The sequence below is a fragment of the Rissa tridactyla genome, chromosome 5, assembly GCF_028500815.1.
Source record: "Rissa tridactyla isolate bRisTri1 chromosome 5, bRisTri1.patW.cur.20221130, whole genome shotgun sequence".
Classification (NCBI taxonomy): Eukaryota; Metazoa; Chordata; class Aves; order Charadriiformes; family Laridae; genus Rissa; species Rissa tridactyla.
The window spans coordinates 65,044,838-65,063,374 of NC_071470.1; the positions used below are offsets into that span (position 1 = coordinate 65,044,838).

At 42.3% G+C, this 18,537-nt stretch overlaps 1 long non-coding RNA gene across 2 annotated transcripts; it reads left to right on the forward strand.

Moving 5' to 3' along the window:
- The first annotated feature begins 10,477 nt into the window (after positions 1-10,477).
- LOC128910179 (uncharacterized) lies at positions 10,478-17,166 on the forward strand. Of its 2 annotated transcripts, none has more exons than XR_008466642.1 (3): positions 10,478-10,599; positions 12,585-12,730; positions 13,123-17,166. It is a non-coding gene; the product is annotated as an uncharacterized LOC128910179 (long non-coding RNA). The 2 variants fall into 2 exon arrangements; XR_008466643.1 differs by having other exon boundaries at positions 10,508-10,599; positions 12,594-12,730.
- The last annotated feature ends 1,371 nt before the right edge of the window (positions 17,167-18,537 follow it).

Below are 18,537 nucleotides of genomic sequence, written 5' to 3' on the forward strand. Positions count from 1 at the left end.
GGCCAAATGAGAGGTGCCCATTTTGGAGGATGATATGGGAGAGCTCTGCAGGATAACTACCAGGTAGAGATGTAATCTTAAAGCAAGTTTTTTTTTTGAATTTCAGGCGAAGCCTTAGTCCTCTGCACAGGGGAAACAGCATCCATGGGCTTTGTCAGAGCAGCTTTCACTGGAGTCAGGGGACACCACGGCAGAACTGGGTGCTTCTGCCTCCGGGTTGGTGTTTCCTCCTACCCAGGAGCTCCCAGGGGTTCCCCGCTGGTCTTGGTCCCAGTCTCTCGTGCACCGCCTGGGAAACACAAATAAACCCCCGGGTTTTCAGGCTGGGTCACAGAGAGAGGTTCCCTTCCTTACAGCTGACAGGGGAAAGGGAGCTCCTGCTTTTCTCCAGCAACACATGTCCTCGCACAGGGAGGAAAGCCTTGCAAGGAGGGCTGTTAGCAGAAATGGTATCCGAGCTCGCTTTGAGAGAGAGGTGAGAGGACCTCCCGCCCTGTGCCACGGCTCTCCCACCAGCACCGCCGAGGCAGGTAGTGGCGAGGTAGGACACCCAGTGTCTAGCAGGCTTCTCGGCTCTCCCCAGTCCAACCAGCACCAGAACATTACTTCAGCTGACCCCTTCCTTGCTTTGGAGGAGATGACCTTGATGAGGCAGAGGAAGCGCAGGCTCCACGCTTGCTACTGAAAAGCTGTGGCTGAGGGTGGTCCAGAGGGCATGCCGCACGTGTTCCAGGGAGAGAATGAAGGATTTATTTTCTTCTGTCTCTAGCCCAAAAGTTTCACAACCAATAAATTAAATGAATACTTCCAAAAACAAAAAATAAAAAAACTCTGGCCCACAGAGCCCTGAAAAGGAATCACATAATCTTTCAAAAGATTTTTTTTCATAGTCATTTATTCAGATAGCACCCAATAAAAATGCAAAGCTGGATTGTTTTGAGTGGTGGGAAAAGTTTTAGCTTAGAATAACATTAAACAATCAAAACACCGTAAAAGATAAATACCTGGAGTGCAATTACATTTTACCAAATGCAGACACGGTCATATATGTATCTGACACCTACAGCAGTTTGGAATTGTATGATCCTGTAATATTTCCCAGATAATTAAACGCAGCTAAGGTTTGTGCACTACACAGCAACCTGAGCCCAGTTGCTGCTCGTGAGCTCCTGGATGCTAGGGAGGGGTGTGTGTGTTTTCACAATGAACGCCCAACTGAATCGTCATAGTGGTCAATGAAAATCTGAAGATAGAAAAAGTCAACAGAATGCCAACTTCAGTCGGCACTTAAGTGGTCATCTTTAAAAGTTTTTTCTCCTTAAAATAAAGGACATAAAGAAAAGAAAAATAGGTAGGATAGTTTAAACCTTTCAGATTTACTTTTCCAGCGTGTCTTCAAATTCAGAGGGGAAAAAAAACCCAAACCCTGCATGGGTCTTTCAGTTCTTCAAAGATCTAAGTCCTGACACGACAAAACACATAGACCTGGACATGAAATGAAATTACGGTCTCTGCATTCTGCCTAGGTACAGAACCTGAAATTCAGAAGTCATTACCATCTGGGAAGGGGGATCTCTCTGGTTAGAGGATAGTTTCTGCACTCAATGTGTAGCACCCGCTCTATCTGAATTGCCCTTCGAGTGAGGACTACCTTTCAGGTCTTCCCATTTTATCCCCTAGGTTAGAGCTCTGATGACTTAGCTGCGGAGTCATGCTTACTCTGTGACGAATAAGGAGCAAAGACAAGAAGCAATGCGCTTACATCATAGTAAGGGAGATTAAACCCCAGCAAACCCTTTTAAAAGATAATGCTGGTAAAGCACTGGAACAGATTGCCTTACGAAGTTGGAAGACCTCCAACATGAACTATCTTTTAGAGCATCTGCTGGAAACACTGTTGGCGTATTTGGTCCTGCCCCCGGGTGGGCCATGAGAAGGTGTGGAGAAGGGTAGCTTGGTAAATTAATAGAAGTTGTCTCAAAGAAACGGTCTGTGCAAAGTTTGTTGGGTGCCTTTTCACTGTTGTTTGTAGAGTCCTTATTGTGCGGTCTTCACATTACTAAGGTTTGAAGAAAATTGCCTGAAACAATGGATTGTACTTTCAGATTCTTATAAAATTGTTCCTCCACTCTTAAGTGTTGTCTCAATATGTTTATATTTGTGTGTTATATATTGAGGGATTGCACCTCTAAATACACTCAAACGTTACTCCTGAAATACAAATTCATTTCCCCAGAAAGTGGTTGTCATCAAAGGTGCAATTTTTGACAATGATTTCCACAAAGTGGTTATTTTCCATACCGAAGCTTGATGCAAGCTGCTAACTTGGTTGACACAGGCTGTCAAATTACTAAAAAGTGTTTAGTTACTGCTGAGCTGTGCTGAATTAGATGCTGCGAGCTAGAGGTAAAAGCTCTTTCCAATCCCCCCTCTGTCTTCCAGAAGACAGGCAAAAAGCACAGAGCACTTCAGAGTGAGCCAGGAGAGGAAATGTGGAGATGGCACCATCAGTTTTGTGAGAACACATCTTACCCTGTGAGAACACATCTTACCTTGACATTTCCTAAAACTTTTCCATAAAGCTCCTATTAGGGCAGTGGAGACGAATGAAAGTGAGGAGTAAGAAAGGAACCTGTTGACAGATGGAAGTACTCGCTACACGGGAAAGCTACGCAGGCTTTGCTGTGTTGGCCCGGGGAAAGAGAAGGGATGTGTCTCTCTCTTCTTTTTAGGCTATAGACATTTGGTTGGGTTTCAATACTCCACCTTACAAGGGTGGAGCTTCATTGGCTTCAGTTAAATTATTACTGGTTTAGATATTGTTATGCTTTTGGCGACCCTCCAAATGCAGTTTAAACCACTGAGTTTTACATGGCTTCCACTCAAAACCATTAACTGGCGTCGATGCAGTTGAAACTTGGTCAAAGCTTGACATCACCTTAGCATACGTTTGTGAATTTGCAAAATAGGAGTGTTGGGTGATACATGTCCTCATCATTTCCATTACTTGCTAATGGTAGGTGTATAACAAGCCAAATCTTCAGTATAGAAGTCAAAATAAATGTATTAAATCAATTTATATTTGATGCTATTCTCATACATTTTTTCAGACTATGCTATTGGTCTGCATGTGTTTTAAGGCATAGGAGCATCGTGCCCATGTCCTGAGAGCGCTTATGGACCAAATACAAGTCAACAGATGCTTAGCAAACAGCTTCTGTCATTTTTCTCCAGTGAACAATGTTTAGTTAGCTAGAGTTTTCCAGAAAGAATGACACTAAACTATATATATTAGATCTTCAGAGCTCTAAAGGAGGAGAATAGTTGGCAAAAAGAAAGAGAAGAGCCTTCTTTTAAATGTATCCATTCAAAAACTGGAGGGGAGACAACTGAAATGTACTTGAGGAGCTTGCCGTCTTGATTTCCCTTTGACTATTTGTGCTAACATCAAAGATCGTACCCATCATGAAATGCGTAACGTAAGAAAAATGCAATAGCAGAACAACAACCCTGGGTATTTTGAGGATTAAACCCTATTGTTTACTTAGTAGATTGCAACTTTTTTTTCCAGAAGGATTTGGGAATCTTTATGGAAAGTTCAGTAATTTAGTGGATTAATAACGTTTCTCAGAAGTTCCTTGACATGCATAGGAATATAGGAAGGACAAAACTAAAACCCCAGAACCATAGATATTTATGCTTTCAGTCATTACGGAATAGGAGAATTTCTACTATGTCGTAAGAAAAACATAATCCCGCAGATTAAGAAAAATAGCGTCTATCCACTACACTCCTGCTTTCATTGAATATGGTCAACAACCTGCGTCGACTTGGATGAAAAGGCGGAATTGTACCTCTGTGAATATCTTAGGCTTATTTCTGTGCAAAATATCTTGTCTGCATGCTGGTGAGCTCCCTGCCTAATATTTGTGTTATCTGTTGAACGAATAGACCATTCCCCTTCTCCGACAGCTTATAGCCCACCAGCGATTCCCAAGCCATGGTTTGAGAGCCAGCGATATGCAAGGAGGAAGGTGGTGGAGGAGAAGGACAGTGAGGCTTTAAACAAGGCGGAAATGCTAATAAAGTCCAGAAATATGACTCAAGGCAAGCAGATGTGGGGGAAAGGTTCCATTAAAGAGAGAAAAAAATAACAAACAAGAGTAGATAGGAAAAGGCTGATGGGGAGTCCAGAATGAGAGCACAGGATCTTCAATGGCTGTCCGAGTGACAGGGCTGCCTGACAGCTTTTGGGGGTAAGTTCAGGACCTTCTGTCACTGCAAACTGTAGCAGTTTTCTTATTTAGTGCCTGGCTACTGACTTATTTCTCCTGCTGTATGATTGCTGATTTAGATATTTTTTTCTCTAGTCTGGTTTGAAAAGCTATGGAATACATCAGCCTTGTTTGAAGAGGAGGATTATCACAAGGATTTCCCTGAAGCACTCCAGTTCTCCGCGTGGTGCTAATAATCCTCCTGCAACGTGCAACCTTCCAAAGTATTTCAGAAGCGCATATCATTAATACAGCAAACTTAGCAAACATACAAAGAGAACAAATATCTTTTCCTTTCCCTTCTTCCTTTTTTTTCCCCACTCTCGCTTTAAAGATGGGTCAAGAATTTTGCAGGTGGGGTTATAAACTTAATGTGAAGCTTTAATCTAGAATATAACGTATGGAAATATGCTTTTAATATCTGTGTGTGGAGAATGTTTTTATCAGAGGAAGTATTCTTCTGCCCTGGGGTTTTTGTTTGTTGCTTCGACTGAAGAAAATGAGGCTATTAATTTTGAAAGCTTTAAATGACAGCCCAAGCCAAGCCCAACTTGATGAGGAAAAACTTTGTGCTGCTGCTAACCATTCTCCCGCAGAATTTAATAACAGAAATAATTACAGGAATAATACAAAACGCAAGCAGGCAGCGGCATCTTTGTCAGCTGTTTTTATGAAGAAGGCAGAAAGCTTTGAAAGGAGAACAGCAGAGGCAGGTACACTGGGAGATGGTCCTGCTCTGTACGAGGCAAGGGATTTAAGGCTCGCTTTTCGTCAGTTCATACCAGCAGTTAATTTCATCTCCAAAAGCCAAAAATTTTGGTGTCATGCGCCTCATTTCTTGGAGCCTTTAATGGAAGTCTCATCCTTTTTGTGGAAGATACGGTGCTTTGAAAAGTGTAACTTAGCTGTCTGATGCTGCTCTGCTTTTATGTTAATATAAATAAAGATGTTCTGTTTTAAGACTCATTTTCCTTCTGCTCAGTGGTTTGCACCCAATATTAAGCAACGCTCATTTTGTACGACTGTGTTTCCCTGGCCTCATGGAGAACCACGTGGCTTTTGCCCACTCTGTTTTACTAACAAGAGATGCGGCTGTAGGCGATCTGGGCATTTTACTCAGCGTATACTAAATTCAAATCCATTGCTTTTTTTTCCCATGCTTAGCCAAATTTTTGGCTGTGTCAGAGCTTGGCTTGTGGGTCAAGGAGTGTGTGCCTGGCATGCTGGGGAGCGCTGGGGGAAGGTGGGGGGGGACAGTTGAGAAACATATGGCTTCAAACCACCTTTTTGCTTTCCTTATCCTCAAGAATTGCAGGGGCTGTAAGTTTAGAGAACCGCCCCCCCCGCCCCGCCCCGGGCTCCTTTAAATTGCATCCAGCTGCCATGACCTCTAATGGGAATAGTCCATCATAGCAGTCAGCAACATCAACACTGCTCCCAGCTGCACTTCCGAAATACGTGAGCTGTTGGCTGGATTATGGCCATCCCCAGTGGCTGTAGGTATCGTTATTTCTCCAAACGTATTGCTGAATGTTGTGCTATTGTCGTAGAAAAGTAAAGAGAGAGAGTACTACGAGCACCCTATATTGAGGAACCCTGACAGGTGACACAAAATGACAAACTAGGGCATCATCGCGATGTAAAGAGACCTCACGCCATCAAAGGACTTTATCAGTGTTTACAGTGCGCTGCAGAATATGTTCTTAATAGGATTAAGGTCACCCAAGTGGTATGTGGATGGCAGAAAGCAGCAAGCAAATCTATCTCATGGTGTGTCAATAGCCATTATTCAATCATTTTCAAGAACAAGTTAACAATCAGGGAGCAGTCGCTCATGAAACCACTTAATAGACTTGAAATAACAGCGTCTTAGCCTACTGTAAACATGGATTTTTTTTTTCTAAACTGTTGCAAAACATGAACAGTAAGATACACACTAACTTAGGAAAGACATAATAAACGCTATACTTAAACTGAAAAGGAGCAAATGAAAAGGCTTGGGTTGTTGAAGCGCCATCATCTACATCTAGCACAGAATCTGAATTAAAGGTGTTGCAGCATGAAAGGTCAAAATCGTCCAACAGCTTCTCAAAAGACTTGTTCTGTACAGAATATGAATTTTCTTACAGGAGCCTGGAACCTCTTTCCCTCCATCAGCTCCTCCCCCAAATCCTAGGAATATTAAGAAATGCACAAACCAAATGACCTATGCAGAAAGATGAATGAAGCTATTATAAAGAGATGATGGTCTGCAGATGGGGAACAGTCTTCCTTATAGTTGCTCCCCCCCTCACTGTAAAATCAAGGGATGAAATCATGATCCTGTTAAAGCCAAAGTGAATGCAGCCAAAGAAATGATGGGTCAGGATTTTCACCATTGACCTCTATATGCCAAGACTTGACAGTCTCTCTTGACAAACCCAAATATGTCTATAGACTTTTATTATTCCTGAGCTTGCAGAGGTTCCCATAGCTCATGCATTTCTCTTCACTGTCCACATCTTTGAAGGCATCTGTCCACCATAGACCCTGGGCCTGCCCCTGTTGTCCCAGTCCCTGCTGGTGTGACTGGTCACCTACCTTCCACACAGCGTCTGTCCAAGGGCAGAGTGAGCACACCCTGAAGTAACAAGGGCTAGTTGAGTCCCCAGCCTTTTCCCACCTCGCTTCTCTCAAAACCAGTCTAATTTTACACTCTTCCTCCCCCAGAATTCATTACTCACCCCAGCAGACCTCTGGCTCACAAGACGTTTTCTGCCTCCCGAGTCCTGGCTGGAGGCTATATCAGAAGGCACATGGATGAGTAAAAGGACAATTAAGAATTCATCTCTGTAATAAATTATTTCACATTAGTAGGCTTGGCAGATATGTTTTTTCCGACTACTGCTGAGTTGAAATTCATTTGAAAAGTACTTTTGATCATCAGAAGTTGCAAGTGATTAAAAGAAAATAACCTAACACTACACTGATTTATATACGGAACAACTGAATCAGAAATACGGTAATATAATCAACGGTCCCTGAGGTAACACAAACTAATCCTGAACGAGCGTTGCCTATAAATGTCACACATGGCCCTCTCACAGGTTTCAGGATGCAGGGAGAAACTCCCAGGCTGCAATACAGGCAGGCTCCCTGAGATTTCTTCTGCAGAAAATAGCTGGTTTCGTACGGGAGCCTCAGGAGCCACAAGCAGGTTTTACCTGTGGCCTCACATCCGTCTCGGCAGCTGTGGGACGGATCTACCAGGCATCGCGTCTTCACTGCATCGTGAGATGTCACAGGGTTCTCCACGTCCTCAGTGCATTTCGTGTGGACTGTCCCAAGGCCTGTGCTGCTGTTGAAGGTTTCCAGGATTGTGCAGTAATTTACTTGTATTAAAATAGGCTTTTTTTTAAGCTAGCAACCTGACCTCATGCCTCAAGTTTGCTGGGGAAAGCGTCGGGGGTAACTGCGCCAGATACAGCAGGGGCAACGAGCACTGAAGTTGCTTGTACATAAACAATACTATTATAGCGTGGATAAAATAATTATGTTTCTGACATTAAACACTCACTGATTTCTGAGGAAGAACCACCAGTCCCTATGAAGGGTTAAGTCCCTTTTTCCTTACTCCAGTGGGGCTCTGCTGAACTACAACATCACGGGTTGTTGGTAGCAGTGAAGAAGAGGCACAGAAATGATCAGGATGTTGGAAAGAAGATCTGATAAGCAGCCTTTGGGAGTCATCCCTGACCCCCTCGGATAGCTTCCCATCCACGTTGTGCCTGATTTGGAAGGTGGACTTCAAACTGGGCCTCCTGTATCTTAGATAAATGCCTGCCTTAATCACCAGGGGACTTGCTTGCTGGCTTTCCAGCTCTCCTTCTGCCTCCCGTGTTTTTTTTCACAAGATACTTTTGGAAGGTAAAGTAAAGCAATATGTGACATTATGAAAAATAAAAAAGTTTCCCACCCAATACTCAGGGATGAGAGCATGCAGCTGATGGGAAATAGTTGAAAAAATGTGTCTTCTTTGATTTGCATATTTCTGTGCCCTTTCTGTGTTTGTGCTGCTTCAGCAAATGGGGTTGGAAGCACTCTGAATGTTTTATTTTTTTTTTTAATATTTACACTGCAAACACAACATGAAAGCATTTTGTTTGAGACGCCAGTCATTCCAGGAATACCAAATTTAGCCTGGTTCACCTAAATTGTAGGCTTTAAGCCTGATGGGCGAGACCAGCTCAGATTTGAATCTCCAGCGTATTCTTCAATGATGCATTGAAGTGAGAGCAGACCTCAACCCTGTTTTTTAAAATTGCTTATGATTTCAAAGAAGCAGTGCAAAGTTGGGCTTTTGTTGCTGATGAGCCTCATGCTGTAGAGTTTTCCATAAAATGAAATGAAATTAGATTAAAAAAAAAGTCTTCAGTGGTTCACCTCACAGTATCAGAGTCAGCCATAGTCTGATGAAAGGTTAGTTACGTGGTTTTCTTTTCCTTACCTTGGTTTCTAACTTACCTTGCTTTAAACTTTCTCCTAGACAATGCACAGCTGTGTGAGCCGTGGTTTCCTGTGTCTCCTCTGACAGCGTTTCAGGGCTCAGGAGGTCTGACCAGTCTTTCCACGTCTTCTTTGAGTTGCTCTGGCATCACGCTCGGTGCCATTGCGCCCTAGGTTTTCATCTGTGCCTGGTAAATCACTCAGGCTTCTTCTGACTTTTGAAATAACTCTTTGTGGGAAAGCAAGGGACTGCCCAATTTGTGGAGAATCCAGACTTTTAGCTCAAGTTGAGGAGCTGAGGAGCAGTCTCCCCAAACTTGAATTGCTGTCAGAGCTCAGGCCGGGACTTGCAGGCACTTGTGTATTTTTAGGTGATTTCATAGTTGAAATACTGAAGGGTAGGGAGTCACGGTGATGCTACAGGTGAAAGAACCAAGGCAGACTGATAAATGAGGGTGGTTACCGAAGTGGGCTGAGGGAGACATACAGTCTGTCCACATCAACGCAATGTTCCCGTTTAAAACCCTGTGTAAAGTTACTCTTGAGGATAAAGCAATAAAGATGGAGACCAAGAATGAGACTCCGAGGACCTCTGTAGTGGGTGTGAAGGGCACAGTATGTGGAGGTGACTGCAGAAAGAAGAAATCACAGAAGGACCAGAGTTTGGATTCAGTCCAGAGAAGAGATACTACTTGCAGAAAAGGTGCTCCGGAAATGAAAGTTATTATTAAACATACTCCAAGATCGGAGGAAGGGAAAAGGAAAGCTGTGTGTTCCCTAAAATGAAGCAAGTCACTGGCTGCCTTGAAGAGGCTTCACAGGGAGCAGAAGGTGGAGGAAATCAAAGAGGAAATGCTATTTTAATGTCCTCAGTTCATTTTTATATACAGCACAAGAATCAGTCACTTACATTGTTAAATGCACTAAAAGTTAAAGTTTCAGCTTCTTTTTCTTCAACAAGGTGATTCACGGAGTTCTGCGGTGCCAAGACAAACTGTTTTTATTCTCCTCCATCGAGCGTTTCGCTTTTGCTGCAGTGTACCCTGCAGGAAACCGAGGCGTTATTGGGACTGCCAGGATTTCTCTGTTAGGCTCCATCCATTTCTATTACTTCTTTCTGTAAACTTTAATTGTTTTTCCCTTTTCTGTGTTACTTAAATAACACAAGCTATAGAAACGAGAGCAGAACACTATGAAAGGAAAGGGAAAAACAATGTATTTCCTGCATAGCCTGTAGGAAATACCAGCCACTGCAGCTCTTAAGTTACGAGAGGCCACATAGTGTTCTCCTGACTGCAGCATCTGCCTGTTTTAAGAGCTCCCCATAAAGAAGAAAACACATCTTCCTGGTCGTAGGCCATCAAATGGAAGTAATCCATCCCAAATTATTTACCGCTGTGTGTAAGGAGATAGACGTGCAATGAAACAAGAATAATAGTGCATACTGTCAAAATATAAAATGCCGTAAAATGAGTTCTCAAATCAATGCAATGTTCGTACAGGAGGTTGAATTTCACATTAGAGTGTCAGCTAAGTTTTCTGAATCAACAGAATTCGTTTCTTCATTGGGTTAGAGATATAACAAAGAAAGGATGAGGTGGTATAAGGAATAATGATGAACAGGCTACTTCATATAGTAATGTGACGTGCCAGGATCAGCATCTGTAAATGCATAACTAGCTATTTCCTGGGGATTATAAACCCAGACTACTGTTTAACCGATGTCCTGGTTTGCATGAAAAAAGCAACAGAACTAATACAATTTATCTCTCCGAGTTAAGCAAGACAAATGTTCTCCCGAGAAAGGCTGAGCTTTCTGAGGACGTGCACGCTTGTGGGGGTACGTATATCTGTGTGTGTGTGTATATGATGCCATGGTTAGCTGCCAGACTACCTCCTACAGAACCAGTCATGCAAGAGGATAGAAGGACTGATATGAAATAAAGCTGAGGTTGTACATTATTTCAGTATTAGAAATAAGAATTTTTTATATAATGGATTATGGATCTTCATATTCAGATCATTGACTCTCACAGTCCAAGCTGTGATGAATGCTCTGCTTTAGAAACTATTAGGTGTTCCCCGGGTTACAGAACGAACTCCTTTCTGCCACCAGAGGAGTGCTCTAATTGCCAGCCCTTGGGGCCAGTCACTTGCTTTCCATCTTTGACTCGTGTTGGAGCTCTTCCACTTTGCGAGAATGCTTAAATATTCAATGGGTGAAAAAGAGACAGCCCATCGCCTGACCAGCAGGGTGGTCGTCGGAGAGCTGGGGAAGGGATCAGGTCAAGCAGGCTAAGGAGGAGAGTATGGGTTTTCCACTGGCTTTTTGGAGAAAGGTGAATTTTGACAGGTGAACTGTGTCCAGCCCTGGATGGAATCCTTCTCAAAGCAAAAGAGAGGGTCACCCCAGAGAAGCCCCCTATGTCACTGCCAATCGAATGTGTGCCCAAGGTGCTTCTCTGCCCGATTTAGGACAGCCTGCAGGTCTGAGTAGCTACCTGACATGCTTTGCTGTTTTCTTTGAACAGAAATTCCCTCCTGGACCTGAGAAGTCTGTCATAAAATGTCTGTTTCGGCATAATTAACTGAAATTGCTGTTGGCCACCTTCTCTGAAGATGTACAGAACACCTTCAATTAACCTTTATAAATTCTTTACTACTATTTTGTTATAATATAAGTACATGGGGGCTGGCACTGGATTTCTGTTATTTTATGAAAAAATACATTATTCTAATTCACCTGTGTATAGGGTGATGCATTGAGCTGCATTTTTTCAGGCTTATACATTTCTATATATCGGCATACAGCTACTTAGAGCGTTTTTGCATGTCCTTCTCCGCATCGTGTTTTGTTCCAAATTACAGATCGCTATCTCGTGTCTCTAAGCAAATCATTTGTAGTAATAAACGCTCTGCCATCTATTTATAACAGCTGGTAGGAACAAGCTGGCTTGCTAATCCTCTGCTAAAATCCTTAGTTATTTTGCTCAGGATTTCACCCTCAGCAGCGGCTCTCGCAATTTCTGCCTTGTGTCTCAGCTGCTGTCAGACTGCGAGCTACTATGTTATTTGCTTGTCCCAATCAGACTCCTATGTATTTAAACTTTTTCAACTATGCTTAAATCGTGTATAAATTCTCATGTTTGAATTAAATAGAAAAAAAAAAAAAGAATAATTTCTATCTGAAAACAGCCCCAAATATGTTTTTTTTTTCCCATGTGGGTGGTCGTTAAAGCAAGATGTTTAAAGACAGGTTCGTTCAGCGCAGATCTCCAACGCATCCATGGTCGGAGGCTGAAGCCTCTGTGAACCATATTGGCCGGTTGTGAATTCTGGGAGCTGAAGCCTTTCCTGTGCCCCAATTCTGGGGAAATTAAACCACAGATCAGTGCTTGGAGGAAAGCCGCAGTGTCTTTCAGTTGGGGGACCAGGACTCCGAGGTGTCACTAGTTCATGGTGCAAGCAGCTACATCAGTCACAGATTTCTCACAGTTCACCACTATAATGGATTTTAATTCCCTTTCCTTGTTTCTGGAAGCAGGTCTGCTGGGAATATCAGCTGTTTTACTGGACACTACCTGTCCCACCTCTCATTTCTCTTTGTATCAATTTAGTTAGCATAAACTAGTTCATGCTAACTAAACAAAATAGTTTTTATCTTACAAACACATTACAAAATACTTTACAAATATTTTACAGGTACTTTACAGAAGTTTTCTCACAGTCTTCTATTTGTGGTGATGTTTTTTCCTCGCAAACCCAAGAATTGCTTATGGTGGCAGTGATTATACACTAAAAAACTTGCTTATCTTTTCCTGAGAGGTATTTTAGGTACCAAACTCAACCCACGTGGCAGCCTGCCCTCTTTAAGGATGCTGACTGTGCACAAATGGCTGCTCCCTTTTTAGGAGCTTCAGGCAGAACCTTCCTGATGCACTGAAAAAAGGAAAATACTTGACAAGATGTAGGTAAGTATAAAATCATAGAAAAATTCAGGTTGGAAGAGAACTTTGGAGGTCATCTATCCCAGATGACACATTCAAAGCAGGACCAGCTTCAAAGTCACATCACATAGAAAAGTTTCCATTTCTAAATGTTCATCTAATTAGACATAAATTAAAGGGTGCAGCCTTTGAGTGGATGTATTCTGTTTCATCTTCCAGTAAAAGGTTTATCCACATCCTCTCCCCGTCTCCTTCCTGCCGGAGGGCAAGCAGAGCGCTCCTCCCAGCATGGGTCAGCTGGGTTCTGCACCCCCCCGCCTCCCTTTCTCACAGGGCTGTTATCACTTTCTGTGGCCATACGTTGGCATTTGCACCGTGTTCAATTTAGAAGTAATAAATGTTCCATTTACTTTCAGGATGACAGTCAGTTCATCTTCTGCAGCAACACTGTTTTGTGCACCTCTGAGAAATCCCCGCGATGCTGCTGTTCTGTCCTCCTTGTCTCGAGTGCCGTTGCTGGTGGTTGCACACTGTTGGAAAGTGCTGTCAGTCTTGGTTCTCACGTCTCAGCTTCAATTAATTTTCGCAGTAAATGAGGATCATTGTCCTGCTTCTGGGAGGCTCCAGGCTGAGCTCCGTGTGACCTAGAGCTCCTGATCTGTGAAAGATGTCTGGATTTTCCCTCCAGTCCAGGAATCTGCAGCTGTAAAACGAACTTTTAAAAGTGATTTATTTCCAACCACCTGCTTGGTAATGCCATTTTAGCACCCAGAGGAAGCTACTGGAGATGCTGGCGTATAGATCTGGTTTGTACCACGGTGTCAGGTCAAACAAGGAACCGCCACAGTGTTTCAGCCTTTTTCCTGGCCAGTGAAGGAAAACTGCTGCTTCCACTAATGTCTGGGTGATTTTACCTCCGGCATCTATCTTGAAAGCTGTCTGCAGAAGCAATAGTGGAGGAAAATTAAGGATATTGTCATTCCTGAGTCTACATTTGGGTTTTCAGATTAGCAAGTATTTAAACTAGCAGTGTTTCGCAGATAATGAGGGATAGCACTTATAATTAGCATTTCACTTCATAACAAGTGATGAGCTACGTGCCCAATGTTCCCAGAGTTCAGAGAAACTTCAAGTTCCAGCCTGGCAAGTCGATATCTCCAACAGATTAAGAAAAGCATGCCAGCTGGCAATTAGAGCTTCGGGCCCTGGTCACAGCAACATCTGCTCTCCTTACCGTGTGCTTCAGTTCTCATGTAATGGTGCGTGGCTTTCTCTCAGTTCAGAAATCATTCAAGCGTGTAACAGATAGAAATCAGTGCGTTGGAACCTCCTGCGTAGGCTGATACCTTGTCAAGAAGTCGTCGAGTCACTTCTTCAAGTCACTGAAGATTTCTTTCCTGATGATGGTCCCGACGGTGACTAAATCACGCAGCATCTTTTCAGTTGTCTGTCCTTAGCAGTGAGAAGCAGAACACAGAAACGGAGCCACAGGAAAGCGTGTGCTTTGTCTGCTGTTCCCTATTTCATGCATCCTGTTGCTAATTTTATTGTCAGTATGAGTGAACTGCTGTTACTGCTGGATTTGGGTTTTTTTTTTCGTTTGCTTGTTTTGTCTTGTTTTAAAATCTGTTCATTGCTGCACCTTGCTGTAAGATTTAGGAGAAAACAGTACTTTAGGTGCTGTAGATGTGGATAAAATGACACTAAACGCGCCAATAAAAGTTCCTACTAATACAGTTAGGAAGATATGTATCAATACTGAAAGTGATGGATAATAACATTTTACTTCAAATATATCAAAGTTTAATTCCTTGATTTTGCTGCTTAAATAACGTCACCTGACTTATCAAGAAATCAAAGAGTCTTTATTTCCTCGCTCAAGGAAACTCAAGATTTCACAGTCTTGAAAGTGTTCAGGGCCAGGCTGGATGGGGCTTTGAGCAGCCTGGTCTAGTGGGAGGTGTCCCTGCCCAGGGCAGGGGGTTGGAAGTAGATGATCTTTAAGGTCCCTTCCAACCCAAACCATTCTGTGATTCTATGATTCTACAGGCTCGCATATTAGCACTGCAGAAAGCAGCATCACTTTTGTAGCAACTTTCCAGGCAAGCCTTGAGGAACTGGTTCAACCCTATTTTTGACCTCATCACTTTCCCACTGGTTGTCCCACATCTCTTCCAGAACTACTTTGCTTCTTTCAGATTTAGGTTTTGGTTTGTTTTTTTTTTCAACAGTTCCATTATTAGTGTGGAAATCGGCTAAAATGAATAAGACCGTGCAAACAGGCGGCTCTTACTGTTTTGCCACGAGCCACACAGCCCTCCTTCTTCTAGAATAGGAATGAGAAGGCTTATCGTGAGAAACTTGTTCAACGGAGAGTTAGCAAACCTGACCTAAAGCACTTAAAGAAAAATTTTCTATTCCTTACTATAATTCATACAGGCAGTAATTACAACTGTCCATCGTTTACACAGTGCTTGTGAAATCACTCCTCGTGATTTCAGAGTAGCGCTTAGACCAAGCGTAAACTGTGGGATAAGGATCCGGATAGCAGTGGAATTTCAGGGAAGATGTAAACAAATCCTCCAAGCGGGCTTACAGTTGTATGACCTTCAAGGACTTTGCCTTCTGCTGACCTTAAACTCATCAACCCTAAAGGGGTAACTGCAGAGGACACTGGCAAATCTGGTGGCATCGGACTTTTACAGGTAGCGTCACTACTAGTCGCTGAGGAATTAAGTAATCCAGTCGGCTCACTCAACCTTGTCTTTCATTGCCATTTGTAGTGAATTGGGGCTTTATGGCACTAAATCGCTGGCAGAAGTCGAAAAGTTTAAGTTTGCATTAAGGCTTTAGGGCAACACAGAGAAAACAGGAATAAAATAAAATCCTTGAAACCACAATGGTTTAATGTATCCCTAAAATCAAAACACAATGAAACAAACGTTAAATAATTCTGGATGGAGGATGCATCTGGGGAAGCATTTTAGATTTTAGCATTTTTCTTATTAAAAAAAATGCAAAAACAAAACTAGAGAGAGGCAATGTATTCCTACGTATGTGACTGCTGTGGTCAGCACTGGGGGAAACCAGTATGAACAATATTTCAGTGGAAGATGGCTGGAAAAACAGCTCTTCCCTTGCAGATTTCAACTTGTGCTTGTCTTTAGGCAGTAACCGAGACCAGGGAACTTGTACTACTTTGTCCTGGGCTGACATGGTTGCCCATGTAACCTCACCAGCATCCTTTGAAGTAATCAGCAGCCTAGCCGAGGCTGCTCAGCTTATACGTGAAGGTACGTGTATAGAGCTAGTATATTATCTACTCTTTCCCCATGGAACAGCCCTGAGTACACGCTGCAAGGAAAACGGGGCTCACTCAACACAGGGATGAATGCGATATGGATGATAGACTAGGTTAAGATAGATAGAGACAATATTTGTTGCTGGCAGGCTAGGTAGCAAATGGAATTAGAAACACCTATATGTCACGTACACGCATCTCTCCTCAGATTGTTGTTCTGCTGATAGAAACTGTTTGTATTTGAGATGGGGTGCAGATGAAGCTAAAACAATGTTCAAAAAAAACATCTCAAAAGGCCCTTCATGCGTTTTTTTTTTTCCTTTTCCTCAGGAAAGGGAAAATACGGCTGCTCCAGTGGCATTACATCAATGGTGCTAAATGCGATACGCTAACCAGTCAAGTATGGCAACCTTTCCCAAGGCAGCTAGACATTAAACAGACACTTCTTGGATCAATTAGCTTTGGTCCCCTGATTAGCCAAGGGTGCATGAAAGTATCAGAGATTTGAGCCATTGCCAAAACACGATAGTCAACGAGTGTCCAGTTTTTAAAGTGCTCCTCCAAAACCATGCTAGTATACTATGTGGGAATGGTACCTACAGATTCTGTACCTGCAAATGCTTCTCTTCTTATCAAAGTAGAGGAGCTGCAGGGACACAGTAAATGTAAATACATTCGCATCCTTCTGTAGTCAGCATCCCTGCATGAGGGCAAAACTTAGAGAGCAAATGGTACAAGGATGGTTTCAGATGATGTTATTTGATTGCCTGGGCCACTATATCCACCTACACTGATCATCAGAGTAATACCCGTATTGGAATCCTGTTCTGGGATTCCTGCTACTGAGCATGTCGTATAAAGAGATATTCGGCTTTACTCCTCATCTGCCCACTTGAGGTTAAGAGTCTAAGAAAGATATCCAAGGAAGCGTCTAAGATTTCTGACAGTGCTGTGAAACTCACGTACCAGACTTAAAGTATAAAGTGTATGTGTTATGATCCTTGACTTTGTCTTTCATATGTCTTCACTTTCCAAGATATAAAGCCACTGTATAGACATTTTAGCAAAACTCTTAAAAAATGCGTGTGATTAAAGAACTGAGCATGTGCTATATTGTATAATACCATACAATTTCTCTTTTTTTTGTAAAATCATTAAGACACGCTTGAAGAAATATAAGATTCTCTTACATAAATGCTTTTTTTTTCTTTTCTGAAATTGTTTCAGATTCATCCTTACAGAATCTGAAAGTTGTGCTGTAAACAGTGTTTTTGCAGATGTTTTTTTCAGTGAGGTGGGACCACCTTGGGCCACAGATGGAAGATACTGAAGAAAATGCCTGACTCAAAAATGCACAATCTTCGCTTTTTGAAGTGAAGACATAAGAAACAGTGATGCAACTATTTGATATGAAATGCATCTTCTAGAATAGATCTGGAAGCACAAAACTTCATCACCAGAAGTAGAAAAAAGTGATTTGTGTGTGTGTGTGCGTTCCATACGTCTGTCCCACAATTAAGTTAATAAATTAAATAGAAACAGCATCAAACAAGTAGAAAAATGCTAAGAATGTCTTTAGTGCTACACTGCACTCCTGACTGTCTTCACAACGGCAGAATTCTCATTAATTCTCATTATGTGAGATGAGTTAATGGAATTAACGGTAATGTTGTTGTGTCGTGATACCCTAAGGATATATGGAGGCAGTTTGAAAGGAAAGGTAAGAGAGTATTTTGAGCGAAGCGATACAGCTGCAAAAACCAGACAAGCTTTCTGGCGCACAAACCTTTCCTCAGGCCTGTAGAGAAACATCAACAAAATTGGGCCATTTTTTCTAATCTCTGGAAAGGCTCCTGTGCCCAGGAAGAAGTTCATCCATTTTTTCAACTGTTTTAGCTGGCCGAATGAAAGTTGTTACCTCTCCCTACAAGCTTTTCCAGGCTTACTACACCTAGGCACTGAACACAGGTATTGCTGATACCAACCACAAGAAGAAAAAAAAAAAAAAGAAAGATATTTCTTGCTATGAAATCTCCATTCTTGTGTCTTCACTGTCAGGTACGGGCTGCATCATAACTCCCACCTTATTAAAGAGAAGGAATTGAAGTAAAGAGATAACAGACTCATGTTTCTATCTATCTTGCAAAGCCCCACTCATCCAGATGATACCGTAGCAGAGGTAGCAAATACTTCACAGTAAAAATATTTCCAAACACCGGATTATCTTTTCTGGCTGGCCATCCTTATGGATATGCATTGCTTATCACCTGCTCAGCTGAGAGAGCCTGCTGTGAAAAGCAGTTTATACATTATTCAGGCTTAGTCAACTGATAGAGTCGATTGACCTTGTCTCCTGTGAAAAGAAGCAACTTTTTCTTTCTGGTGGCTTGCAGAAGAATAATGGCCGTGATGATAATGAATAGCTTATTCATATTTGAGATGTGAAATTCCAACAGCATGCTAATTAGAGGAGGTCAGAGCACATGGGAATACAACATGAACCTCTTAACCTTGAAGAACGATTAAGGAA